The 27,926-nt window shown below is 49.6% G+C and overlaps 1 protein-coding gene across 1 annotated transcript in view; it reads right to left on the bottom strand.

Annotated features, from left to right (window-relative positions):
• MTAP (methylthioadenosine phosphorylase) overlaps positions 1 to 27,926 on the bottom strand; it is a 392,892-nt gene that overhangs the window by 129,602 nt on the left and 235,364 nt on the right. The gene's annotated exons all lie outside the window — the stretch shown is intronic.

The raw sequence follows: 27,926 nt of genomic DNA, 5'->3' as shown, positions 1-27,926 counted from the left end.
GCCTCCAGGTAAAACCTAGCCCGAAGGTGTCCCTGGGAAAAAGATGGTTTGACAAGAAATGTTCTAAAGCCCATGGGGATCTATTAAAAGCCCTGAAGGCCATTCCCAAAATTCGCGCGGACATAGTGAGCGCAAGGTCTATATATAAAAAAACAATCATAGAAAGAAAGAGGGTTCTAAAAGATAATGCTCTAGCGCAGTTATTGGATCCAGAAACATTAAAAAACAGTGGCCTTTTTTGGAAAACTATAAATCAGCCACTCTTTTTAGAGGACCAACACACCCCTCTTGAGGCTAACATCCCCGACGAGGGCTGGATCAAACACTTTAGTGAGATCTACACAGATTCCATTGGCACCGACACCATCGTTGCCCCTATAGAAACAGAAGAAGGGGATCCGTGTTCTGCTAAGCTCACCGTTACTTTTGTACCAGTAGAAGTAGAACGGGCAATTGAATTGACTTTGAAAAATAAAGCCCCAGGCCCTGATGGGGTTCCAGGGGACGTCTTCAAATATGCACCTAAGTTTTGGTCCAAAATCCTATGTAATGTTTTTAATGTTCTTACCACCGACAAAATTCCGGATTCATGGAAAAAATCGATTATCATACCGGTCTTTAAAAAGGGTAACAGGCAAGATCCATCCTGTTACAGACCGATTTCTTTAATCGACTCATCGGTGAAGATATTGGGTAGGGTTATCCTATCAAGGCTGAACGATTGGATCACCGAGAAAGGGGTACTATCCAACGTCCAGTATGGTTTTAGACCTAAAAGGAGCACTATCTATCAAAGTCTTAACTTACACTTTTTGGTTGAAAAATATACGAAGGCCAGAGAGGGGTTCATGTACCTGGGGTTCATGGACCTCTCGTCAGCCTTCGATCTTGTTAATCGCTCCAAATTGTGGAATATTCTGCTTAACATAGGACTGGACAGGGCTCTCGTTTGTCTTTTAGCTGACCTCCATTCTAACCTAACAGCTGCGGTTAGAGTTACCTCGGAAGGGCGCTGTACTAGCCACTTTAAGTCAGAAAAAGGGGTGAGGCAGGGGTGTTTCTTGGCTCCCCTCCTCTTCACAGTTTACATAAACGCCTTGGAACCCTCCCTTAAAGCGGCAACCCTCGATGTCCCGCGTATAGGTGAACTTGGTATCCCAGATTTCCTATACGCGGACGACGCTGTTTTGCTCTCACGTACTGGTGTGGGCCTTCAAAGGTTATTGAATGCTTTTGAAGTCTTTATGAGTACTCTGGACCTAAAGATCAATGTTAAAAAATCTCAAATCATGATCATGGGTAAGGGTACGAAAAATAAGTTAACAAAAACATTCACGAGGGAGGAGCCTAGCGCGCAACCAAGATGGCCGCGTAGGTGCGAGGCTCCCGAGGACCTCCGTGACCTCCTACATAAATCCTGAAAATATCCTGTCCTAGATGAGGGGACTGTGTTGGTGAGCCCGAGCTGAGGTGTCACCCATTTTCCGTTTCCAAATTGGACCTCGGACACCGGCGGGAGCACCGATTGAGATTTGCGGCCTTCTCCACGCCGGCCCCCCGGATTGGAGTTGCGGGGTGATCCGGAGACAAAGTGATCAACAGCGGCGGGCAGGGCTGGGCGACTCGCGTACCCCGCACTTTCACTTTCGCTTTTGCACCCTCCCTGCTGCGTAGGCGAGGTTGGGTTGCGGGGCGGTGTGCGGTGTGTGGCCTCGTTGGGTTGCCCTGCTGGCCCGCCGGCTGTGATCCGTCCTGCGGACCTGTGGTGGCCCCCCCCCGGAGCCCGTGACCTGGTTTGTCGGCCTTTTCCGAGGTGAACGGCACGATTTGGGGACTGGAACCATGTCCACAAAGCAAGATGGCGACCGGGCAAAGGTGAAATCGACCCGCCGTGGCGCAGCCCATCAGTCCAACAGCATGGACCGCTACACCCTCCAGAAGGGATCTCCCGAGGTGCCGCATAGGTCCCCTGAGGGCCCGACTGATGCTCCTGCGCTGCCCGCGGATCTGACCCTGCGAGATGTCATGGGCGCTATCGCCGAGATGAAGGCCTCGGTGGACCAGCGCTTTGACACACTGGCGCAAAAGATTGACTCGGTCCACGTGGATGTTGGCCTGGTGAGGGCCGATTTATCCAAGACCAATGACCGGGTCGATTCTTTGGCCCACACCACCTCGGGCCTTACAGCGGACGTGGCGGCCCTCCAAAAGGAGGTGCGCCGGCTTGGCCAGGCGAGCGCCCTGATGGATCGTCGACTGGAGGATTCCGAGGGTCGGGCCCGGAGAAACAATGTCCGCATTGTCGGGGTGCCGGAGGGACGTGAGGAGGCGGCGGCGGACCTGTTTGTAGAGGACCTGATTCTCACCCATCTCCAGCCCGGGGGCTGAGTAAATTCTTTGCGGTGGAACGTGCCCACAGGGTTCCCGGAGGAAGACCTAAGGCCGGAGCCCCTCCGAGGCCTCTCATTGCCCGGATTTTCAACTTTCGGGACAGAGACGCTATTCTTCAGACTTCTAGGCAACAAGGACCGGTCAGACTTGACAATATGGATGTAAACTTCTATCCTGATTTCACCCCAGCGGTCCAGAAGCAGAGACTGAGCTTTCTCGGAGTCAAACGTCGTTTACGGGACCTGAACCTCAAGTATGCGATGCTTTTTCCAGCTAAGTTGCGGGTGGAGGTGGATGGCCGCACGCACTTTTTTGATCGTCCCGAGGCAGCCGGGGACTGGTTGGACTCCTTGCCCGGGGATCGGGGCCGGGGGGGTGGGGGGGGCGCGGTTGGAGGGGAGGGCTCGCCGGATCAGGACTGAGGGACTAATAGTAGGCCTCGCTCTGGACAACATTGTCGTCATTTTTGACTGTTCGTTAAGTCTCCCTCCTGTGGAGGTGGTACGGGGTCTCTTGGGGGCTCTCCCTCCTCCTCTGGGGGACTAGTTAGTTTAATCATTCATGGGGCGACAGGCACACTGCACTTTGGGGGGGCTGTTTGGGCTCATGCAGGGGTGCAGGGAGGGGGGAGTTCTGTTGGGATGGGTGGGTTGGGGTGGGGTGTTGTTTGTTTTTACCGCAAGGCAAACCCTTTATTGTATTGGTATTTTTAAGGTGCTCTCCGGGGGACGAATGATGGCTTCTGTATGTGATGGGGGGTAGGGACCTGACTTTATTGTCCTGGAACGTTAACGGACTGGGGGATAGGATTAAGCGAGGTGTGGTCCTGCAGTATTTGAAACGACTTTCGCCAGATGTGGTCTTTCTGCAGGAGACACACCTTATTGGTAGTTCCTTTTGTGCCATGAATCGGCGTGGCTATCGCTTGGTGGCCCACTCGGGCTTTACGTCGGGCTCACGGGGGGTGGGCATCATGGTGAAGAACTCGCTCCCGTTGGAAATAGACGAGGTGCGCCATGATGAGAGGGGACGCTACACTGTCTTAGTGGGGAGAATGGAGGGTAAAGTAGTTGTCTTTGTCTCAGTGTACGTCCCACCGGGGTTACAGTCTACGACTTTTGCAGACCTAGGGCGCCTCCTCCTTGACCTTCCGGGGGGGCTTCTGGTGGTTGGGGGGGACTTCAATGCGGTGGTTTCTGGGACCGTGGATCGTCACCCCCCTAGGGACCTCCCCCGGGCGCAGGCGTGGCTGTCCGGCTTCTTAGATACACTGGGATTGGTGGACTGCTGGCGTTTAAAACATCCCACGCAGCTGCAGAACACTTTCCACTCGGGTGCCCATGGTAGCCTCTCACGGCTTGATTATGTCCTTGTCCCTGCGGCCTATGTTGGGAGGGTAGGAGAGGTGCGCCATTTGGCGCGGGGTATTTCAGATCACTCCCCGCTCCTGTTGCAAATTGATGTCTTCCCGAGGGGGGAGGGCAGAGTAGCTCCAATCAATGCCTGGTACCTGCGCGACCCCACCATTCGCGCTGATTTGATTAAATCCTTGCAGCGGTATTTCGATGAGAATGTGGGGTCCGTCCCTTCGGCTATCTCCCTGTGGGAAGCCTTCAAAACAGTTCTTAGAGGGGAGGCCCTCTCCTTTATTTCCCATGCCCGGAGGCGCGAGCAGGAGGAGGTGACCCGGGTGGAGGCCGAAATCGCTGAATTGGAGGGTGATCTAGAGGGTGGGGTGACGGATGCTGCACTACATGTCCTACAACTTAAGCAGGCGGCCTACAGGGCCCTCGTCACGGAGGCGGCCAGGGGCCTCTATAGAGAGCAACAGGGGCGACTGTATGATGTGGGTGATAAGGCTGGTAAATTGCTTGCATGGTTGGATAAAAAGGAGAGAGCGAGTCGTGTGGTCCCGCTGATTGAGAGGACGGATGGTGTGCGTGTCACCGAGCCAGAAGACATTGTCTCTTGCTTCGCGGATTATTTCCGCGAGGTGTATTCCCCGGTTTCTCCCTGCTCGGAGGAGGATTCCCATGCCCTGCTTAGGGATATCGCGCTGCCTTCCCTTTCGGTGGAGGACAGGGTGTCGTTAGATGCCGCTCCTACCTCCGACGAAATTGCCCTTGCCATACGCTCGGTCGCATCCGGCAAGGCCATGGGCCCGAATGGCATCCCTATCGAGCTGTATAAGCTGCGACCGGATGTACTGGCACCCCACCTCCGTGCGATGTTCCTGGCGGCCCACTCGCTGGGCTCCCTCCCGCCGGACCAACGTCTGGCTACAATTGTGGTGATCCACAAGGAAGGGAGACCTCGAGACCGGGTTACATCCTACCGGCCTATCTCGCTCTTGAATGCGGAGCCCAAAATCCTCGCCAAGGTGCTAGCCAACCGGCTGGTCGGCGTGGTGGGCGATCTGGTCCACCAAGACCAGTCCGGCTTTATTCCCCATCGCAACACGGCCCTTAATCTGCGGCGCTTGCACGGGGTGCTCGCGCGTGTCCCGTTTGTGCGGGAGCCGGCCATATTGGCGTCCTTAGACGCCACCATGGCGTTTGACACGCTCGAGTGGCCATACATCTGGGCTATGCTGGCGAAGTTTGGATTTGGCCCGGGGTTCATTAGCTGGGTCAAATTGTTGTATTCGGGCCCATTGGCGCAGGTGGTGGTGAATGGAAGAGTATCGGTCCCATTCGAGCTGGGACGGGGCACGCGACAGGGCTGTCCCTTGTCGCCGCTCCTGTTCGCGCTGGCCTTGGAACCCCTGGCGGAGTGGCTGCGGTGGCACCCTTCCATCCGTGGTCTCCGTTGGACCCCCGAGTATGAGGACCGCGTGTCTCTATACGCTGACGATATCCTTTTGTACCTAGCCTCCCCGCGTAAATCACTGATTGTCCTGGTTGATGTTTTGCGCTCATTCGGCCGCAACTCAGGCCTTGTCATCAACTGGGCTAAATCATGTGTGTATGTGCTTTCCGGGGAGGCTCCCGTCCTCCCGCGGGGCTGTCCGATTCAGATTGCCTCACAGGGGTTTCGGTACCTGGGGGTTTACATTACTCTGGACCCGGAGGCCCGCTACGAGCGGAATTTGCTTCCCCCCCTCCAGCGCTTGAAGGAGGACGTCGCGCGCTGGCGGCGCCTGCCGCTTTCGCCGCTCGGCCGGGCGGCATTGTTTAAGATGATGTCGTTGCCACGCTTCCTGTACGCTCTCCAGAATACTATGGATTTAGTCCCGGCGCGCTACTTCCGTGAGGTGGAGAGTCTACAGCGCCGCCTGTTCTGGGACGGGAGGCCGCGTATTGCCCTGGCGAAGTTGACGCTCCCATGGTACGACGGGGGGATTGCCTTCCCGGATATTAAACGGTATTACTGGGCCTCCCAGCTAGCTGCAATTAATCATGGCCTTTACGGGCCCGCCTTAAACCCGGCATTTGAAATGGACAAGATGCTACTGCCTGGTGGCGACTATAATCGAGCGCTCTACTCTGGCGCGCCCGGCCCCCGCCTGACGGGACCTACGCGTGTCATGGTACGAGTATGGCACGCGGCTAACGCAGCTATGGGGTGGAAGGACCGTTTGACCCGGGCATCACCGTTGTACGCGTCTGAGAGATTGGGCTCCCTGTGGACCTCGAAGGGCTTCGAGAAGTGGGACACGATCGGCATCAGTAAAGTGGGGGACCTCTGGACGAGAGGGGGATTTAAAACATTCGAGGCGCTGCAGACGGAGTTTCAGCTGCAGGGCAGTGAATACTTTCGGTACTTGCAGGTCCGTCACGCACTGGGCTCCGTCTTCCCAGACGTCGCCTCCATCCCGGAGTCTTCCCCCCTGGAGGATAGAGTGCTGGATGGCCACGTTCCGGACAGCACGATCTCCCTTATTTACAAAAAATTGATTAATGACCGCTCGGGCCTGCTGACTGGCCTCCGCGAGGCTTGGGTTGCCGACGGGCTGGAGTTGGACGACGAAGACTGGATTTCCGCGGTGGCCTCTCCGAAGGAGGTGGCCATACCGGCTCGCCTTCGCTTCGTCCAGCTTAAGATACTCCATCGGGTTTACATGACGGGTCCAAGGCTTCTGCGTATGGGCTATGCTGAGGATGGGTTGTGCAACCGTGGGTGTGGTGCTTTGGCGACTTTTTTGCATATTTTGTGGGAATGCCCGAAGGTGGAGCGATTCTGGCGTGGTGTGCATGAGGTCCTGCGAGTGGTTACGCATGTCGAGCTGCTGCCTGAAGCGAGGAGATGCCTGCTGAATGTGTGGGAACCAACTGACTACTCGGTGCCGCAGACGCGATGGGTGACTCTGGGATATATGATAGCTAAACGTGACATTGCTCAACTGTGGGGATCCCAGAGGCCCCCGGCGGTGTCGGCCTGGAAAGAACACATGGATTGGTGCATGTTCCGAGAAAAGGTGGTGTATGTGGCGAGGGGTAAGCCTGGGGCATGGGTGAAAGTATGGGGCCCTTGGAACGCCTACCGCGGGGGTATCTGCGCGCCACCACTGCTGCCTGCGGCCTCACCAGCCCCGTCCCCTTAGTTGACTCCTTTCCCTAGCCTTGAGCACGGAATTCCCCCAGTCCTCGATTGGTTCCCCTTCCCCTCTTTAGACTCCTGTGGAGGGCTGGGGTCCCCCATTCGGGGAGCACGTGCTGTTACTTTCGATTGCAGGTTGCCTTGCGGGTGTGGTTTTTGTGTTGTTTGTATAAAATGGAACCGTACTGTGGGGTCAGAGTGATGTGGCCCACGACGCTTGTACCTCCTATTTTGCTCCTTTGCAACGCCAAGTGTTTTTGTACGTATGTCATATGCTCCTGTCATTCTAGCGGCCGGCCGAAAGGTTGTAGGCCCATACTTGTATATTCTTGAGATTGCAATAAACGGTTTAAAAAAAAAAAAAAAAACATTCACATGTGGGAAACAAGAGCTCTGTAGAGTAGCCACCTTTCCGTATTTAGGGATAATGTTTGATGAGAAAGGTACTTGGGGTCCTAACATAAAAATAGAAATATTGCTCTCGCCAGATCTTCCTCTGCCCTCCAGAGCTTTATAAAAAAATTAGGAGCAAGACCAATAGTCTCTCTGCTAAAAATTTATAAAGCCAAAAGTATAGCTGTTGCTACATATGGCAGTGCTATTTGGGGTAATTGCTCGACGGAAAGCATTCAGATCACTGAAAATAAATTTTTAAGATCAGTTCTTTCCGTACCCCAGTCAACTTCTACTTACATTGTACACTCTGAACTTGGCATGGGAAATATCTCAGACCTGGTTAAAATGGCCCCTGTTTTGGCCTGGTTTAGGATCTGGCTGAACCAAGAAATTCCCCTCAACCACACTATCCTAAAAGACTGCATGCAGCTAGATAGAGCATGCAAAATACCGTGGCTAGCCTATATTAAAAACAGTCTCTTCAAGTTAGGGAGACTAGACCTCTACTCAGCTCCGTCTACAATAACTGCAAAAGATTTAGTCCAGATTAAAGGCCTGATGGGAGATATGTTACGATCAGACAGGGAACAAATAGAACTTGAGAAACCTATGGTAAGGGCGGGCATTATTCTGTGCACTCACCCTGGCCCGGAACCATATCTAACCATCGTTAACTTGCCTTACCATCGCTTTCTCTTAACTCGTTTTCGGTTGAACCTGATCCATTTATCTTTGGGTCATTTTCCGACTTGGTGTTCTCCCGAAAACGCTCCGCCATGTAATTGTGACAACTTCTCGACTCAGAACACTTTGCACTTTCTGATGTTCTGTGACCACTTCTCGGCTTTAAGAAGGCAATATTTGATTCCGATTCTTAAAGAAGCTGGGTTTATACAGGTCAAGCCAGCACTTCTATTTTTGCAGTTATTACAGACCCCTAGGATAACTTTCCATGTCGCTAATTTTTTAGTGGGGGCTATCAGAGTCAAGAAAAGGTTGTCGATTGACATCCTCTCGAACCTGGGTCCCTAAATAAGTTGAACTGTATTTTGCCCACTGTTAGTGATTATTCTATACAAGATTTTTTATCGATTTTAAGTAAATGTTGTGTATAGTTCATTTTATCCCAACTGACCTCTTTTTAACGTATATTTATGATTGAATGTTATAGAATGTATCTATTTTTGTATTATTTATATGTATATAATGATTGAATGCACCTACTTTGTATCAATTGTTTTTCCTGATTGAGTGTATATATCTTGTTCCCTTGTCTTTTTATGATATTGATTTATCGAAATAAAGTACTATGACTGACTGACTCCATCCAATGCACAACTCATGACCTCACACCTGATGCCACATTTTATATAACAAATGGCCATCATCAATGTGATCTTTGCTGACATCACATATTTCATCACTATTGACATCAATGAAATCACTGAAAATGCTCAAGGATGTTGCTTATGTGAGTTCACTGGGATTACGCTTTGACCATCTCCATCAGGCTCTGGGCACATGGAATGAACTTCGATCAGGACCTGTGTTGAATGGGAGGAATGCGGGTCTCAGAACCAACTATGGCCTTCAGACAAGCTCTGTTTTGAGGGTGAAGAGGTGTGGAAGCCAGAGTCGACTTCGGCTCTGTGGTGAGCAACATCTGAGGGCATGGGCTGAACTTTGGCCAGGCTTGCCAATCAGTGCCCTCTCCTAAGAGCACACTGCCAACCAGCATCAGCTCAGTGGCATAACGAAACTTGAGCGGCCCCTCCGCAAAGTACATGAATGGGGGCCCCCTCTGACCACACCCAGGAGCTCTCAAGCCAGGGTAGTGGGCTGACGCGGGGGCCTTTGCTACGCCAGTGCATCAGCTGTGCATAGCCTTCTCTGACTATGCACTCCTAGATCTGGCCAGGCCATAAACTCAGACCCCGTAGTAATTACCCATACCTCCAGGACACACTGAGCATAACTTTAATCAATAATCAGTGGGCTTTACGTACAGGACCATGCCTCAGGAAAGGCACTGCCATTAGGCACTACAAGCAGATATCTTAGTCCTAGGGCCCACTAACTATTGCCTTCATTTGTGATTGGGCTCAGGGTGCAGTGCTCCTGAGCTCACCAGAGACAAAGCAGAGCTCTAAACTTAGGATCCACATCCAAAAGCTTACGACCCCTCTTCTGCACTACAAAGAGGCAGTCATCAACCTTTGAGCAGGACTAGACACAGTGTTGGGACCATTATATAATAAATTGCAACAACAACAAGGGGATGGATAGAATGCCTAAATTAATCTTAGCCATTGGCAATCACCTGGGTCTGCATTACAGTCCATCGGTTTTTACTCAATAGGCCACTCTAGACAAAGGCCTGCCGTATGCGACTCAGTAATCACCCTGTGTAAGAAAGTAGGAGCCTTCTGCATGGTTACCCCAATTTTTTGCCTGGTGCTATGCTGTTTCTGACTAGTCTGACTGGGATCCTGCTAATCAGGACCCCAGTCTCTCTGCCTTCTCCCCTAAATTGTTATGGTAAGTACTTAGGGACACCCTAGATTGTATACTGCGGTACTCTTATAAGTACATAGTATATGGTACTAAGGTACCCAGGGCATAGGTACCCCAGGGGTCCCCCATAAGCTGAAGCATGTATTATGCAACCCATGGGAGACCACTCAAATTGTGACTGCAGGCCAGCCATTGCAGTCTGTGTAAGCTGGTGCTAGCAGCGATTACGAAAGATATAGGTTCCCTAGATCTAGGGTCACTGCACTTAAAACCTATTAGTCACCCCTACATGAGGGCTTTTCAATCCTGAAGGCAGGGTGCTCGGTTCTTAGTGTGAGGGTGCCCCAGCATGAGCAGGACAGCCCTACAGGCTTCGGAGTCCATTCTCCCGGGTTGTAAGAGCAAAACTGGACAAAGGAGTATCCTTCCCACTGTCCAACCCTCCCATGGGAAGGAACCATGAATTGTCCCAACCCTTTCCTTAGGGTACTTAAGGGCTCTCCTGAGGGTGGGTCCCAAGATTTGTCGTGGGACACGATTCATTTCAGACACCACTTTAACTTCGACCGTCTGGGCACTCTGGACTTTGCTGGACTTCACTCTGGGCATCAAGGCTGCAACCAGGAAGACTCCTGCGGCTCCTGATCTCTTTGCCCTGCTCCATACAAGAAACCTTCCAAGGCCTGTGGGCATCCAAGACACCTGAAGGAATCTCCCTTGAAGTGAAGGAGTCACGTCCCTGCATCTGCAGGCACCGCAACTAAGCTGACGTGTCTGCTGAGGCTGGGCTTCCACGGGCTCCGAAAAGCTCAGCAACACAGGTTGTGGTTCTTCACATCCCTCGAGGCCTGCCCTGTCCTCTCACCAAGTTTGAGGCCAGTATCCCTCGTCGGAGCCGCAGGAACCGAACCCCTGTGCACCGCATCAACTTGCCGTTGCCAAGGCTTCACATCGCTTGCACTGTGGCCATCATCTTTTGGTGAGCTGCTCGAGTTCTTTTTGCGCCTCCAGTGCCTCCGGCCTATGGGTCCTGTTGAGGGTCACCTTTGAATTCTTTGGGCTCACCTGATTGCTCGCGGCCTGCCCTGACTCCCCTGCTGGTTGTGAGCCACCTGGACCTTGCTGGACCCCACACTGCACCTTCTTCGCTTTCCACGTTGTTTGCAGTTGACAAGGCTTGTTGGTGCTCCCGACGGACACCGACCCCTTAACTCTCGACATCCGACGTGGGACGGCTCGTGAATGGCTCCTGGTCTTCCACAGCGTCGCCTGGTCCTCACAGCTGCAGTTCCAAGATCACAGTCATCTCTCCTACAACACCCGACATCGGTGGGCACTCAACTTCCATGCCCCCTGGCCACTCCTGAGTGACCTAGACTCTGTCCCCTTTGCTTGCCGGTACTCTTCACCTTGAATCCACCTTTGGGTTCCACCGGACACTTTCACCTTCTCCAGCAGTGGCATCCTCCTGAAGTCTCTCATTGAGTTCGGTGACGGTTTCCAACACAACTTCACACCTATGCACTGGCTTCCCTGGTGCAGGTATCCTGGTTCCAAGGGTATCCATGGGTGGGGTGGTTCTCCAACCTCTTGTCTTCCACGGGGTTTCTTCGGGGTCCACTGGGAAGGGTCCTCTTACTTTAAAATTGCAACTGTGACTTACACGTTGATTTGTACGGAGAAGACGGTTGTGTTTACACACTGCACACGACCTCCGTGGGGCTCCTAGATACTCACTTTGGGTGGTTCCTTGGGTCCCCAACACTTCTACGTCCCCTGGGTATATTCTTTAATCGAGTTGTGGTTCACATACCACTATTTTAGTATATGGTTTGGTCTCCCCCTGGGGACCACTGTGTATTCTGTGCTACTCACGAGTTTCTATTGCACAAAGTATTGTGTGTATTGTGTATATCTGCGGGTAGGAGATATCTGAATGTGTTAGTGAGTGTCTTATAATAAATACATATTTTTATAATTACACTGTATGATTAGTACAGGTAAAACAAGTTCCTTTACAGTCCTTCTGGACTAAGCCTGAAGGCTGCTCTCCACAGCTACCACTTAGAGAGCTTTCTAAGATTGTCTAAGACCATTAAAATGACCATAAGGGTTGTCTGGATTGGTGCAGGGTGCCCACTTACATAAGTGTGCATCATATACCAAGCCAGCCTCACACACCCTCCTCTTCATGGGAAGAGTATGTCACAAACTGCCAGACAAGGCCCTCCTCCAGAAGATAGCATAAGCAACCCCAGACCGGTTTAGACCTACTTATGTCTTATCAGTGGGGTATAGCTTGAGTTCTAAGGCACAGTGACAATGGGACCCACATCTGGGTGAACCCATTGCACTTAGGGCGTAAACTGCAACAACAGCAAGATGAGGGATGAAATGCTTGAATTCAACTCAGCCACTGGCAATGGCTCAGGCCGCATTCCAGTCCATTGTTTTTCACTGAAAATGGCACTCTAGACAAAGGCCCTACTTTTGCAAACCAATAGTAACCCTTCTCCTTTTGGGAACAGTCAGTTCCAAACAGCCAAACGAGGCATCCTCCAGAAAGGACCCCATTCGTTTGGAGGAGCAAATACCTATTAAAGTATTGATCCGTGAACCACACTATCTCAACTACTATATTTCGAGATACAGTGTCACAATTTGTCATGACTTAGATGGATTTGTAGTAATTTACTAAGCTTGATATGGATACATTTATACAACCATGATCTGGATAAAATCGTATAAGTTCACTACGCACGATATGGATGTACTTACATGTCATTGCATTAAGCCCAGACGAAGTTATATTTGTTGTTGGAACGAAAAGAGTTGGCTGGATTTTGTTGAAATTGATGGAGGAAAATAAATAAGCATATTTGGAATTAACATTTTGGAAACACTTTGGACTTCGTGTTGGTGCACCCATCCGCTTTGTTACAAATGACCCCAAGCAAACCTAGAACAGTTTCGACCAACAGGTATGCCCAGATGTGCACCCTGTGCTCTCCTTGCCACTGGAACCAAACTGCACCCGACAGAAAAACCCCAAATAGGGAGAAAAAGGTCTAGGGTTCCTCGGGTTCCGGTTCAGAGAGAACCTGGCTTAGCAGTTCGGGCTTAACTGTTCCTATTGGAACAAGATCAAGGCTGATTTGCATATGGCTGGGTCTTACCTGAGGTGGGATTATGGGCAAAAAACCGTCAGACTGGGATTCTACTCTGGTAACTACCAGTGGCTGAGATTAATTCTAAACCACGCATCTTAACAACTACCTAGAAATGACCTGTAACAATGTTCTCTGCTCCCACTAGGCACTAGTTGTGACCTTTGTGCACATCGTATCAGGTACAGAAAGAGGAAAGAAGGAGGAAGAGAAAGACAGAAAAACAGCCATCAAGGGAGAAAGCAGAAACCTGCAAGAGTGAGATAAAGGGGTAGGGAGTGTCTGTCAGAGTGTTAAAGAGGCTTGAGGTGTATTCAGGACTACGCAACTTTGGTAATCAGCGCGCGGACGTTTAATATACACTGCCTGGTAAGTAGCAAGCAGTCCCCACCACACACTGCAGCAGGAGTCACTGACGGGTTTTAACAACAGGAGAATGAAGCTGAAACCCCTCAAAGGGTGCTGCTGCAGTCCTACTCACACAAAGGGAGGGTGCACCCTATTAATCCTCTATACTACCTAATGTATGGATAAGTGCATGACTGTAAATATCACAAGTGAGTGTGCGGATGACACCCAGGTAAGTTAGTGTCCACGCCACATTTCTTGGATATGCGTTGTTATATATATTTTTGGGTCTTCACCCACAGGTACCACCTGCTGCAGTCCAGTCAGTAGAGCCTGGTTTCTCAAAGTATAGTTTCTGTTGCCACCCCTTTTTACCTAAATCTTGAAAGGTTTACTTCCAACTGCGGGGTCCTTTCTTTTTTTGATTTCAAAGTATTTTATTAAATTTATTGACAGGTACATAAGCGTTTCCGTAGCGAGGTACCAGCCAACCGTGGTTGGTGTTGCAGTATTGGTCCACGATACATTTTAGGGAAGAATAGAGTGCTCGGAGTTACAGGCAGCGCTATAGGCCCGTCCGAGCTAAGGATTAATTGTATACCAAATATTTTAACTGCGTAACGGTGACTTCGTTGTTTTTATACATATTTGAGAGCACATTATCCCGCATTCGAGCTAATGATTAATTGTATACCAAATATCATTTTAACTTGTTTTTATACATATTTGAGAGCACATTATCCCGTATCCGAGCTAATAATTAATTGTATACTGAATATCATTTTAACTTGTTTTATACATATTTGAGAGCACATTATTCCGCATCCGAGCTAATGATTAATTGTATACCAAATATTTGAACTGCATAACGGTGACTCAGTTGTTTTTATACATATTAGGGAGAGCCCATTATCTCGCATCCGAGCTAATGATTAATTGTATACCAAATATCATGTTATGTGCGTAACAGTGACTCAGTTGTTTTATACATATTTGATAGCCCATTATCCCGCAAAGTGAATTGAAAACAAAACATGCTGTAAGCTGTGCACAATAGCAAACCCAGACAGGCAGAACAATGTCTGGGAAGGTCGGGGGAATCCCAGAAAACCACCTTCAGCGGGAAAGTGAGCTATAGCTGCAGCCATCTGACTGAAAGCCCTTCAGAGTGTTTCCCTTCCAGTGTGCTTTCAGAAATGTGAATATTTATTTCTTAGTCATCACAGCGTCTTTGCAAACCTGCTCCCGCGGTGTATTCAATGTGGAGGCCGATATTCAAAGGGACGCAGTGAGGGAATGAGGGGATTATGGGCGTTAAACTAAGAAAGTGTTAAAAAAGAGTGAAGCAAGACATAGTTGGATTGCCTAAATTCAAATAAAACGAAACTATTTTTTGTTGTAGTTTTATAAAGTGCGAACCTTGCCCAAGGACATTAGAGCGCTTTACATGAGCACCAGATTACATTACACGAGATTAAATTAATTTTTACGTCTCACCGCTGTCTTTTGCGAGATACTGCTTTTTAACAGTGGGTTTACAGGCCGCCCACTGGTTTTCCATGTCTGGCTTCAATGTCACTGTCATTTGCTTGCTTCTTATTGGTCAGCTGCCATAGGCGTCCTTCCTCTTCATCAGTTTGTCCCTCCCCTGGGGCATGGACGCATTACTTTTGTCCTTCCACTGCTTATTTTTTAAGCGCTACATTTTTCTTAGTGTTTAAGCACTTTTCAGTTGTCCCTTATGTACATCTCTCCCCTCTGTGTTCCTACCATCAGCCAACCCTCCGCAGTCAGTTGTGTTGTCCCCAGCCCACCGTCCCTCAATTGCTTGTGTTGTCCCACCACCCGCCATCCCTCTGTTGTCCATGTTGCCCTCCACCAACTCTGTCCGTGTTGCCCTTAGTCCGTTGTCCTTGTTGCTACCACTATCCTCCCTCCTTATGTTGTACCTGTTTTCCCTTGGACCTGCTTTGCCCCCAACACCAGCTCCAACCCTTCCAGTTTTGCCTCTGCCCTCTTTCCGTTGTCTGTGTTGCCCCTGCCACCCGCCTTTCCTCCATTATCCGAGTTGGCCCCCAAACTGTCATACAAAAAGCGATGTGACGCGGCTAGCGCTGGCCGCATCACAGAGCTTTATTTCACCACACCCTAAGTTGTCTGTGTTGCCTTACCCAACATACCCCCCCTTCATGTTAACTCCCAACCCGCCATTACTCCAGGAGAAAAAAAAATCAATGATGCGGTCACGCTGGCCATGTCACAGCCTTTTTTAGGTCTTGCTTGGCGTAAGAATGCGGAGACATGCGCAGTCTCGCTGGCGAGATTTAATGTTTTGGTTAGATTTCTCGAGTGGGCTTTAAGCCCCGCCCCTCCTTTCCATTGGCTGGCGTCACCGTTTATGCTAAACGGTGGCCAGCCATTGGAAAGGAGCGTCTCGTGACGTACACTTTTCGCTTTTAGAGCCGTCCCAGTTGGACTGGCTGCCCCGACTTACTGCTGGCGTGAAAGGTTTTCTTATCTTTATGGGGCCAAACACATGGCCCCATAAAGATAAGAAACCAGTCATGCGAGTCAGTCCAACTGGGACGGCTCGCGAGCCAGTCCAACTGGAACAGATCTAAAAGAGACAAGGGTTCCAACTGTCCTTTTATTGTATGTATACCCCTCGAAATTTAACGTGGTCTTCATATCAGGTACGTATCCGATATCAACCGAGCAAACTTCTAAAAAAATATTCAGGTAAACAACCAACTACACCCTTTTCCAGGAAAAGTTGAAGTGCTTTTCCTCGATTGGCCTGCCTTGCCTGACGAAAACTCATTTGAATGGTTGCCGAGCTTCAGCCAATCTAAGAGGTGAGGGATAATTTCAAAGAGCCTAACAGTGAAAACGGACCGAGGCCTAGCACGACCAGCCGCCATCTTTGTAAATAAAACCGAGCCCTTGGGTTGAACGAAAAATTGTTCAAATTTCAATAGAGCGCGATACCAAAAGCCCACATTGAGCGCATCTGAGCCGTCAACCATTATATCAAGAAAACTTATCTTTACAGGTCTAGTATATATGAATTAGCAATCATAACATTGCACTGTTTTTCCTTAATAATAACTCTTAAGACAGAAATAAGGATTTTCTCACCAAAGAATATTTTAATTTCTGCGAAAAATAATGGGTGTTCGATGCTATACATTTTGCCTAAACTCATGCAATTGGGCTCTAGTTTTGCTGTCCGTCTTCTATGTTTCGGTAATGATCACCCGGCAAATGATTCCCAGAATGCACTGGGCGTATTTTATGTGAATAAAACCGCTAGAAATTGGTGTGGCCGACGCCGTGTGCAGAGCGGTGAGCTGTCGTGGCCGTGCATGTGTGACCTAAGTATAGGAATGGTCTGGCTCTCAAGACAAACAGTGATTGCGTGGCGTATTTTTAGAGGAGAGTATGACGGAGGGATGTCACACTCATCTAAGTAGTGCTTTCCTAGGTTAGTAGAGGCATCTGGGCACTCTGATCTGCAAATGGCACTGAGGTAGTGTCTGTGTTCTCATTTTAATTAGGGTCTGAGGTTTAAGCAAACCTACCCCTGATTCTTTGAAGAGCTCATTATAACCAATGCCCCCTTCTACACCATCCAAAGCATGTGCACGCACAAACACACACACACACACACACACACACACACACACACACACATACACACACACACACGAAGAATCGAAAAGGACAGGTTGCAATGTTTGAAGAATTTGTTGAGGGGTCTGAACGAAATACTGCAGAGAAAATTCCACATCAAAAAACTACGCTTTTAAACTTTCCGGGAGGATGCAAGCCGTGTTCACTTGTTCATTTTTGAAGGAGCAGCCTCACATACATGGATTCATGCATGGGTCCCCAGGCATCGCTGCTGCGACCCCTGGCTTGGCTCTTGCAACCCCTGGTGATGCCTTTGGGACATCTGGCCTCAGAGCTCATACAGCCAGCACCAGGGCTTTCAGTGGGATGAAAAAACTGGGGGATTTCTCAAAGGGGCGTGGACAATGTAATTAAGGGTGTGGCTTAAAAACACCAACTTAAAATCTGTGCTTAGTATAGTGTGCCACCCGACTTGTATTTTGCTGTTTCTATCATTGTATCCAGATATATGATACAACAAGTAACACCATACCTACAAGTCAGGATTATTTGCTTTGTCAATAGTTGTTAGCTGTATAAGATAAATAAGCAGGCAACTTTGGCTTGTATATAATATTGAAAAAGCTTCCACTTAAAACCCTGGTGACACCAGGACAATGTTGCTGCTCCTGAGTTTCAAAAGGAGAAGGGAAATCCAGAGAGAAAATTATGCTCTTTAAAGGATTTCCCTTCCCCTACAACTCTCACCTGGCATGTCGTCATGCCGTAACTTCTCCACTAGTGCACTGTCACTGCAGTCCGGAAAAAATGGATCGCCTGTGCCAGGGCACAAAACAGAGCCCGATAGAGACCCGTTTCGAGGCACTCTTTAAACAAGCATTAAAAATGCAATAGGTCTCGCCTTTCATTAAGTTAAAGCCATTTGCTTTGCTATAGAATACCATTAGCAAAGCAAATGGCTTTAACTTAATTAAAGGCGAGGCCTATTGCATTTTTAATGCTTGTTTTATTTTAACATTCAACCATGCTGCATGGCATCCACGCTGCTGTACAACATGGGTACAAACTTTGCCAAAGCCAATGACTCTGCCAATGCGTGGGTTTAAAAGAACTTATATTTTAGGTACCTTGAGATTAAGTGACTGACTTGCACAGCATAACTGGCTGTTGAGCAGAATCTGAGACTCAAACCGGGTTGCATCAAGAATGTGATGCAGAAACAAACATGAAGTCATTACTTTAAGTCAAATAAGATATTAAAAACTAAAGTCACATTTTTTTAAGGCCCTCAACTTTAGTACATTCACAGTAGTGATTAACCCTGGCCTGCTTGGAGGGTGGACCTTCTTAAAGTGGCTGATTATTTAAAGTGATACATTTCATTGGTGTAACTAATGGTACCCGTTGGTGTGAAATTGGGGATCATTTTGGGTCTGCAACAACAGTAGAGATACCTGTGGGCATACTTGAGTTTATTCGGTAAACATGCTATCCTGTCAGTACTATTACCCATGAAAGCTCCATGTTCTCATGCAACCCCACTTATGCAGAAAGCACTGTATCTACAGGAACATGGCAAAGTAAACAGTGCAAATCAGAAGCCAGGCCTCTGCACTCATCCTTGCTGCCATGTGCATGGCATGGTTACCAACTTAGTAATGAAGGATATAATCTGAGACTGTAATCTTGCATTAGCTTCAAAAGATAGGAAGCACGTGGCTAGAAGGATGTTACTTTCTATTTGAGAAAATGAAACCTCCATGAAAATGAATGATCTGAGGATGCCACTTCTTTCCTAAAATTCTGTATTCTGACCTTGTATATTGTAATCTAGAGTTGAACAAGTTACTTACCTTCAGTAACACCTTATCTGGTAGAGACTATATCTAGCCGCAGATTCCTTACCTTAGATTTTCTTCCAGGCATCAGTCTGGTTCCAGAAGATTTTTTGTGAGCAGTACCACTGAGAGTTGGTAAGTGGCCTTGATTGGCTCCGCGTCCATCGTCATCAGCGTTGGATGTGACGTCACGGTACCTATATGTGTGCCACCCAGGTATGCTGAAGTCTGTTTTTTTTCACGACTTTCCACGTCAGAAGCGCAGAGCCATGAAGAACACTGACCACTGGAGTAGCAAAACTAGGGCCCTGAAAGGGGCCACCCTGTCCCTAGAAATCCGTCTGCAGAGCGGGGAGGATGGGTGGGTCAGTAAGAAATTTGTAGATAGATATAGTCTCTTATCACATAAGTCATTACTGAAGGTAAGTTACTTGTTCATCTAATAGAGACCTCTAGCCACAGATTCCATACGTTAGAATAGATACCCAAGCAATACCGCTGGTAGGAGTGTCTGTGAATCAATTTTCAAATGAGAAAGTCCTGCAGGACTGAACGGGCAAAGTGCCCATCCCAGTGAACCGGACTGTCCAGACAGTAATGTTTGGTACACATGTGCAGAGAAGCCCACGTTGCTGCTTGGCAGATATCAAGGACCGGAACTCCATGTGCTAACACAGTGGTGGCCGCTTGAGCTCTGGTAGAATAAGCACGCAAACCTTCAGGAGGTTGCTTCTTAGCCAGTGCATAGCAAAGTTTGATGCAGAGTACCACTCATCTGGAGATGGACCATTTCTGCACTCCCTGACCTTTCTTTGCACCAACATACCGCAGGAAGAGTTAGTCATCCACCCGGAACTCTTTCTTGGGGTCAAGGTAGAATGACAATGCTCTTTTTTGGGATCAGGCAGTGGAATCACTCCTCTTCCTTAGAGGGATGTGGAGGAGAGAAAAAAGTAGACAAGGTAATGGACTGGCCTACATATAAATCAGTGACCATTTTCGGCAGTAAGGAGGTCCTTGTGAGAAGCACCACTTTATCAGGCTAGACTGAGAGGTAAGGTTATTAAGATGATAAGGCCTGCAGCTCACTTAGTCTGCGGGCAGATGTAATTGCCACAAGGAAGGCTGTTTCAAGGTAAAAGCCTGAGGGGACAATTGTGTAGAGGACTGAAAGGAGCGCATATTAAAAAAGTCAAAACCAAATTAAGGCCCCACTGAAGCATAATGAAGGGCGAAGGAGGGAAGAGATGAGTAAGACCCTTAAGAAGCCTATGTAGAATAGGAGACTTGAACAAAGAAGGTTGATGAGGCAACTTGAGATAGCCCTTAATAGTGCACAGAGCTGGGCACAGCTGGGTAAAAGACGAGGCAAAAAGCAGAACCTCGGGCAGAAAGGGGATCAACAGATTTTTCTGCACACCATGCCACAAATTTCTTCCAACAGCCGGCAGTCTTGGTGAAGAAAGGCTGGCTGCCAAGATAACATTACCGACTTTGTGAGGAAGGTCAAAAGCGGTTTGCGTCGCTGCCCGATCTCAATGCAAGAAGGCAGAGAGTGGATAGGCTCGGGTGGATTACCCTCCCCTACTGCTGCGACAGACTTGCTTCCTGAAGGAGCAGCCTGATAGGAGGATCAATAGCCATGCTCAGGAACTCAGAATACCAGACTCTCCGTGCCCAGTCCCAAGCCAAAAGCATGACGTGGGCCCAGTCGTTCTTGATCTTCTTGAGAACTCTGGGAAGGGGTGGTAAGGGCAGAATGGCGTATAGGAGGCCTGAGCTCCACTCGAGACAAAAAACGTCTATGAGCGAGTGCTGCCTTGGTAACTCCAGCACACAATACTGCTGACATTGTGCATTCTCGGCGGTGGTGAACATACCTAACCAAGGCTCTCCCCACTGCTGAAAGAGACCTTGCACCACCCCAGGATGGAGACACCATTTGTGATCCGCTACGCTCCATTGGCTGAATTCTTCTGCTCTGGCATTCAGAGAACCAGCTAGATGTTAGACCAGCAGAGAAATGCCCTCGCACTCCAGCCACTCCCAGCGGTGAATGGCCTCTTGACAAAGGGTCCAGAACCCCACCCGCCCTGTTTGTTGTAGTACCACATGGCAGTGTTGTCATCTGTGAATACTTGTACCAGCCTTCCCCTGATGGAGGGAAGAAAGGCATTCAATGCCAGTCGGATCGCGCAGTGCTCCAACAGGAGTCTGGATTCTGCCGGACACCAGAGTACTCGAATCTCCACCTCTCCCAGGAGGTCGCCCCATCCCAGAAATGACAGTTTGGGAAGGGAGAGCAATCTGCCTCTGACCTCTAGGTTCTTGAGCCCCCACTACAGATCGTTCGCAGTTCCCTACGAGACCTGGACCAGGTAGGAGAAATTGCCCTGATGCCATGCCCACTGCAACTTAAGGTCCCACTGCAGAGCCCGCATATGCCATCTGGCCCAGAACCTAGTGTCACCAGCAAGATGCAGGAGGCTATGAGGCGCTGCCGCCTCAGAGTCAGTCTTACCAAAACCGAGGATAGAGGCTGAAATATCTGCATCATAACCTGCATATCCTGGACTCGCTGCTTGGGAAGATAAGACCAAAACTGCACTGTGTCCAGAACAGCTTCGATAAAAGGGAGTGCCTGAGAGGGAGTCAGGTGTGACTTTGGCACGTTGATAGTGAGCCCCAGCGAGTGCAGAATGTTCGCTGTAGTCTGGAGGTGGGAAACGAGAACCTGGGGAGAGCCTGTCTTCAGCAGCAAGTGGTCGAGGTAGAGGAAGACTGACACCCCAGACCTCTGCAGATGAGCTGCAACCACTGCCATCATCTTGGTGAACACCCAAATGGAGCTGGTAAGGCCAAAAGGAAGTATGGTGAACTGCAAATGCTCATGGCGTATTGTAAACCATAGATGGCACAGTGGGAAGGTAGGACAGGAATATGAAAATACACCAACGCTTCCATCCAGTCTCCTGGGTCCAGGGCCGACAAGACCTGAGCTAACAAGCATTTTGAAGCCTGTCTTCAGCAGCAAGTGGTCGAGGTAGAGGAAGACTGACACCCCAGACCTCTGCAGATGAGCTGCAACCACTGCCATCATCTTGGTGAACACCCAAATGGAGCTGGTAAGGCCAAAAGGAAGTATGGTGAACTGCAAATGCTCATGGCGTATTGTAAACCATAGATGGCACAGTGGGAAGGTAGGACAGGAATATGAAAATACACCAACGCTTCCATCCAGTCTCCTGGGTCCAGGGCCGACAAGACCTGAGCTAACAAGCATTTTGAAATTCTCCTGTTTGAGGAAGAGATGGAAAGTTCCGTGTCTGAAGACAGGACGAAGCCCTTGTACTTTTTGGGAACCAGACAGTAGCGGAATAACAACCACAGCCTACTTTTGGCCCCGGAACCCTCTCTATGGCTCCCTTGCCAAGAGAGCGGAGACCTCCTTGCAGAGAAGGGACAGATCGTGAGATGTGGCATGGGGTGAGGGGTCGTCTCAAAGGCAAAGGAGTTGTCCCTGCAGACAATCAGCAAAACCCATCTGTCTGATGTTATGGACTGTCAGTGGGACAGGTGACGGCGATTCCTACTAGTAACTGGGTGCCCATGGTGGGAGTGTTTGGAGGCTGTTGCAGTAGGGGAGTGGCGGACTGACCAGAACGCTGGTCACCTGACCCACAAGATTTGTAAGTACTGCACCCTCGGCCACACAGAGGCTGGGAAGCCTGCGCAATGTGGGGGATGGGTGGGAATTGGTGCAGCTGGAAGCCCCTTCCGTAGCTATGAAAGGAGCGAAAGGCAGATTGAGGTGGATGCAGGTAGCAGAGAGGCCTAAGGACCTGGCCGTAGCACAAGAATCCTTAAAGCGCTCGAAAGTCGAATCTGCCTTTTCTCCGAAGAGACGGGTGCCATTGAAGTGCATGTCCTTAAGGGAAGCTTGGACATCCCCCGAAAAGCCAGTCGTCCTCTGCCAGGTGTGGAGCCAAAGGCCCACTGTCATGGAAACTGCTTTGCCTAGCGAGTGGGTATTGTCAAGTTCGCATCGAATAGTGAACTTTGCCACATCTCTCCTGTCGGGTGACAGCTTGGGAAAGTACAGCCTGGGCCTCCTCCGATGACCTGTAGCAGCACTTGCGCAACCGTATCCCACAAAGTAGTAATACCAGCCCAAAAGACATGCAGTGTTCATGGACCGCAATGCCGGGCTGGTGGAAGAAAACATCTTCTTCCCAAATGAGCCCAGCCTCTTGGATTCCTTATCTGGGGGAGTGGTAGGGAAAGCACCTTGGAAGGTGGAGGTTTGGACCACCAGGCTCTCAGGGGTAGGGTGTTGTGTGAGGAAGTTTGGGCCCCAGGTGCGGGACAATGACGGCGTGCAATCGTCCTGTTCACAGGAGTCATTGGGTTGGGTTTGAACGAGCTAACCAAAAAGACGTCAGTGAGTACGTCACTGAACAGGAGTAAGGGTTCCGCAGCAGATACTCCGGGTTGCAGCCCCTATGTCAAGAGATTAGTCTTGACTGCCACTGTGAGTATCTGAAGGTCAAGTACTTCTGCCTCCCTCTGCCCCACCATTGCGTAAAAAGCTCCTTCCGGCGTAACCACGTTAGGGGAAGAAAGCAGAGCAGCATCTGGAGATGTATCCAGTCCGCTGGCCTCATCCAGGTCCTCACATTAGTCCACAATCTGTTCCTTCTCATAGGGTTGGTATTCTAAAAGGTCCAGTATTCCCTCCCAGTCTTCCCGAGGCCTAGCCAATCAAAATAAGGCTCAGGCGCTGATCTAGAAGGCAAGGCTCCTGCTGACGTCAGAGTAGGTGTCGGGCAATGCCCCTCCAGCTCCATGTTCGAGTCGGGATGACAATAGGGAAGACACTGACGGGGGCACCGTAGGGCGCTGGGAGCACCAGATTTGGAATCGGGGAAGGTCGAGATGGCACGAACAGTGTTGCTCTGGATCAAGAAATTGATATCTGGGGCCCCACTGGAGCCGCCAGCATGGAATCAGATGGTGCCCCTTTTAAAGCCGCAGGGCCCGAAGGTGGCCGGTCAGCCCACAATTGAGGTACATGGCCTCATAGAACTCTTTCAGTTGGGTGGGGGTTGCTCCAGCCTTCGGAAACCCGATGAGGTGCGGAGTCAACCCTGGTGCAGGTTCCAGGGAATTAAATCTAGAACGCTGACGCTCCCTCGTTCTCGTCATCCTACGGATGAGGAGAAGTCAAATAATGCTTCGACTTCTTGCTTTCTCTTTGTGCCTCCTACCCGAGTGTCCCGAGGAGTTCAAATTTGACGAAGAGGACTTTGGGCTCCGCGAACGATCCCTGGACCTTTTCCCCAACTGTTATCTCGACTGTTATCTCGACTTTTTACAGAGTTGCATGCAAGGCCGCTTGCAGTTTCAGGGACAGCCTTTGAAATATTGGCCTGGCAATTGGAGCACAACTTGGTGTAAATCAATCAATTAATCAGGGCTCTTGTAAAGCGTGACTACTCACCTGTAAGAGTCTCAAGGTGCGGAGGGGAGGGGAAGCTGTGGTACAGTCAGAGAGCCAGGTCTTGAGGTTCTTCCTGAATTGAGGCAGCAAAGGTGACTTCCTGAGATGTAGAGGCCGAACGTTCCAGGTCTTCGCAGTGAGGTAGGAGAAGGATCTTCCTCCAGCCATGGGTTTGCAGATCCGTGGGACGTTGGCCAAGGCCAGATCGGGATGAGTTTTTGGGAGGTGGCGGCAGCATAGAGTGCGTTGCTATAGTTTCTTCTAGCGATCGCATCGGTGACTGTTTTCCTAGACTCGGTGGAGATCCACTTGAAGATCTTCCGAAAAAGGTCGCGTGGAAGAAGGAGTACAAGATGGCGTTGATTTGGCAGTTCCTTGAGAGTGAGGAGGCCAGAATGATGCAGAGGTTTTGTGCATGGTCCGTGGGTGTAGGGGGGTTTTGAGCAATGCGGGCCACCAGCAGTCGTTCCAGGCGGAGAGGTAGGAGCCCAGGATGAGGGCTTCAGTCTTGTCTGAGTTGAGCTTGAGGCAGCTGTTCTTCATCCAGGCTGCCACTGTCTTCATCACACTGTGGAAGTTGCTCTTGGCGGCTGTGGGTTCATCTGTGAGTAAGAGAATCAGCTGGGTGTCATCGGAGTAGGAGCCGATGTTGAGTCCACGGCTTTTGACGATGGCTGCAAGCAGAGCCATGTAGATGTTTAAAAGGGTGGAGCTCAGGGAGGATCCCTGAGGCACTCCGCAGCTGATATCTGTAGGTTCCGAGTAGAACAGCAGAAGTCTTAATTTCTGCATACCGCCGGTGAGGAGGGAGCAGATCCAATCTAGGGCTTTGTCGCGGATGCCAGCGTCGCGGAGTTGTTCGCAGAGGGTGTGGTGGGAGAAGGTGTCAAAGGCAGCTGAGAGGTCCAGGAGAATGAGGGCTGCAGTTTCGCCTCAGGCGAGGAGGGTGTGGTTGTAGTCTCTAGAGGCGAGGAGAGTGGTTGTGGTGGACACCAAAGTCAACGAAGTGCAGGTCTGTCACGGACATCGGTCGGTGACAGGCACCGCATGGCTCAAAACCTGACTTGCGCGAAGACATCCTTGACACACCAGGAGGTAACCTCAAAAATAGTTGCCAGTACATCAAAAAAAGCATGTAAAAAAACAACAGCGGGGTAGCTCTTCTCCGCTTCAACACGGCGCCTAGGTGGTGCCTATATAGGTATCACAATGTCACTTTCGGCATGAATGATGCAGACGATGGACATGGAGACAATCAACACCACCTACTGACGCAGAGAGGTACTGCTCACTAGAAATCTTCCAGATCAAGTCTGACGCCTGGGGAAATTCAAAAGGTAAGGAATCTGCGGCTAGAAGTCTCTATAAGATATATAAATCCCAAATTCCATAACACCCATTGGAAACATGCACAATTCCTCCTCTCTGGCCATTATTGGCTGGTTTCGTTTGTAGAGGAAAGATATGTCTGATAGGGATCACATTTGTATAGATGAAGTTATGAGATAATGAATTCGATAACTTGAAGCTCAGATGTTTCCACCGGAGTTATAAACAATTTGAAATAAATAGCGGAGGGCAGCTAATTTAGAGCTTAAATTCACAAGGAGCTAACAGACACTTTATATGTGGTGTTCACCACAGTGCAGACTTTATTGGGAGCGCAGTATAGAATCTCTGTCCATTTTTATACAGAAAAATATAACTACATCTTGCACTTGATCACAAACAAATGGTGGCACAATGTCAATGAAAACATGGAAATTTAGAGATTCTGTAAATTACAGACTGTGGGTACACTATATAAAGGAATGGATGTGAATATCCATATTAAGGGTTAAATGAAAATTAGGGACTAATAACATGATGCTCTATTATAGATCCACCCAGTTTACACCGAAACGATGAGTCAACATTTTTGAAACATTACCCTTCTCTACGCCATATAAGGAAGAATTATTACCCTACGACGTTCAGGTATTAAATCACTGGAGGGAGTATTAGGGGTGGTATAGGTAGAGTCTGCCCAGAATGAATGAAATGTCTGAGGGTAAAGGATTGGTTAAAATGTTTGAAATTACTATATTAGAGCTATATGTATTTTTCCTGTATAGCAAAGTGATTTATTGGAGTTAAGTGGATTAAATGGATTAGACTTTGAAAAATAATATTAATCTTGTCCTTTACTTCCTGACCGCTACAAGGCTTTACTTTTGTACATTAAGGCCTTATTCAGTGACTCACAGACACACTGAAGTAACAAAAGAGAACTAGGGTAAATATATCAGCATAGACATTTCTATGTAATGGTACATTGAGTTATTATCGGGACCTATGCATAGAGTGAGGTATGACTTTCAAAGTAGCAGTCTGGCATCACAAACAGAGTACTTTGCAAGGGACACATTCCACATCACCTGATGTAAAATGAAAGCTTACCAGTGTATATTGGCATAAAAAAATCTACTAATGTGTACTGGTATCCAGTCTATAGGACGCACATCACACTTTAGTAAGGGGATGTAGTACATGATTTTGTCGGGGGAGGGAGGGTCCAATCACTGTGGAATGCTCTCTGTTATATTTAGGAGCGACCCTTGACCCTGTCTCCAGGCAGGTCGCTCCCCAGGCTGCGCAGTTCCACCTGACTACAGCCGTGTCTCTGCCAAGCTGCTGCTGATGGTGAGGGAGTTCGAGGCCCGCCTTCACCTGCAGGCTACCCCCTGCACCTAAATCCCTGGTGGCCAGTGGTAGGCCGTAGGTTTGCTTTCTGCTGTAGATTGTATTTTGTATTGTGCTCCATTTGCTCTCGGTGACCGTTTTGTTTTGTATTTTGTATTGGGCTCCATTTGCTCTCTGTGACCGTTTTGTACTGTATTTTGTATTGGCTTATCTGCTTTCTGGGTCCGTTTTCTTCCCGCTTGCTATTCTCTGCCGCTTTCCCACTGCTGCATCCCCGCCCCCCGCTCGCCAATTTGTCGTTCCCCCTCCCAGCTGCTCCTCCCTCCCACCTCCCCTTCTTATGGCGGCCATTGTGCGGCCGCGCCGCTGGCGCACCAAAGGCGTGCCTAAGGAAAGCCTGTCTGCGCCCATCTGCGCCTGGACCGCGCCCAGCACCAGAACCCCTGGCCCCCGCGAACACCACAACTCCCGACTCCGCTACGATGCCAGCACCCTCCACGCACTCAACTCCGGACGAGAACACACCTGCTACCGGGCCACCCCGAAGCGCACCCAAGGACCCTTCACCTTCCGGAACTGCAGCTTTACCATCATCCGGTCCGCCAAACCACCCACCAAAGAACCCAACCCCGTCCGATGCATTCTTCTCAACACCCGCTCTGCCCGCAAACACGCTGTCGAACTCTGGGACCTTCTCGACGCAACCTCCCCAGACGTCGCCTTCCTAACGGAGACCTGGCTGAACCACGCCTCAGCACCAGACATCGCCATTGCCATCCCGGAAGGCTACAAGATCACCCGCAGGGACCGTACCAACGGAGTAGGAGGAGGAATCGCCATCGTCCACAGGAACACCCTCAGAGTCTCGACCAACACCGACGACACCCTCAGCACCGCCGAACACATGCACTTCAAGAT

Source organism: Triturus cristatus, chromosome 2_1, assembly GCF_964204655.1.
Source record: "Triturus cristatus chromosome 2_1, aTriCri1.1, whole genome shotgun sequence".
NCBI lineage: Eukaryota > Metazoa > Chordata > Amphibia > Caudata > Salamandridae > Triturus > Triturus cristatus.
The sequence above is the reverse complement of the archived record's forward strand: the minus strand, read 5'-3'. Positions and strand labels throughout refer to the sequence as shown.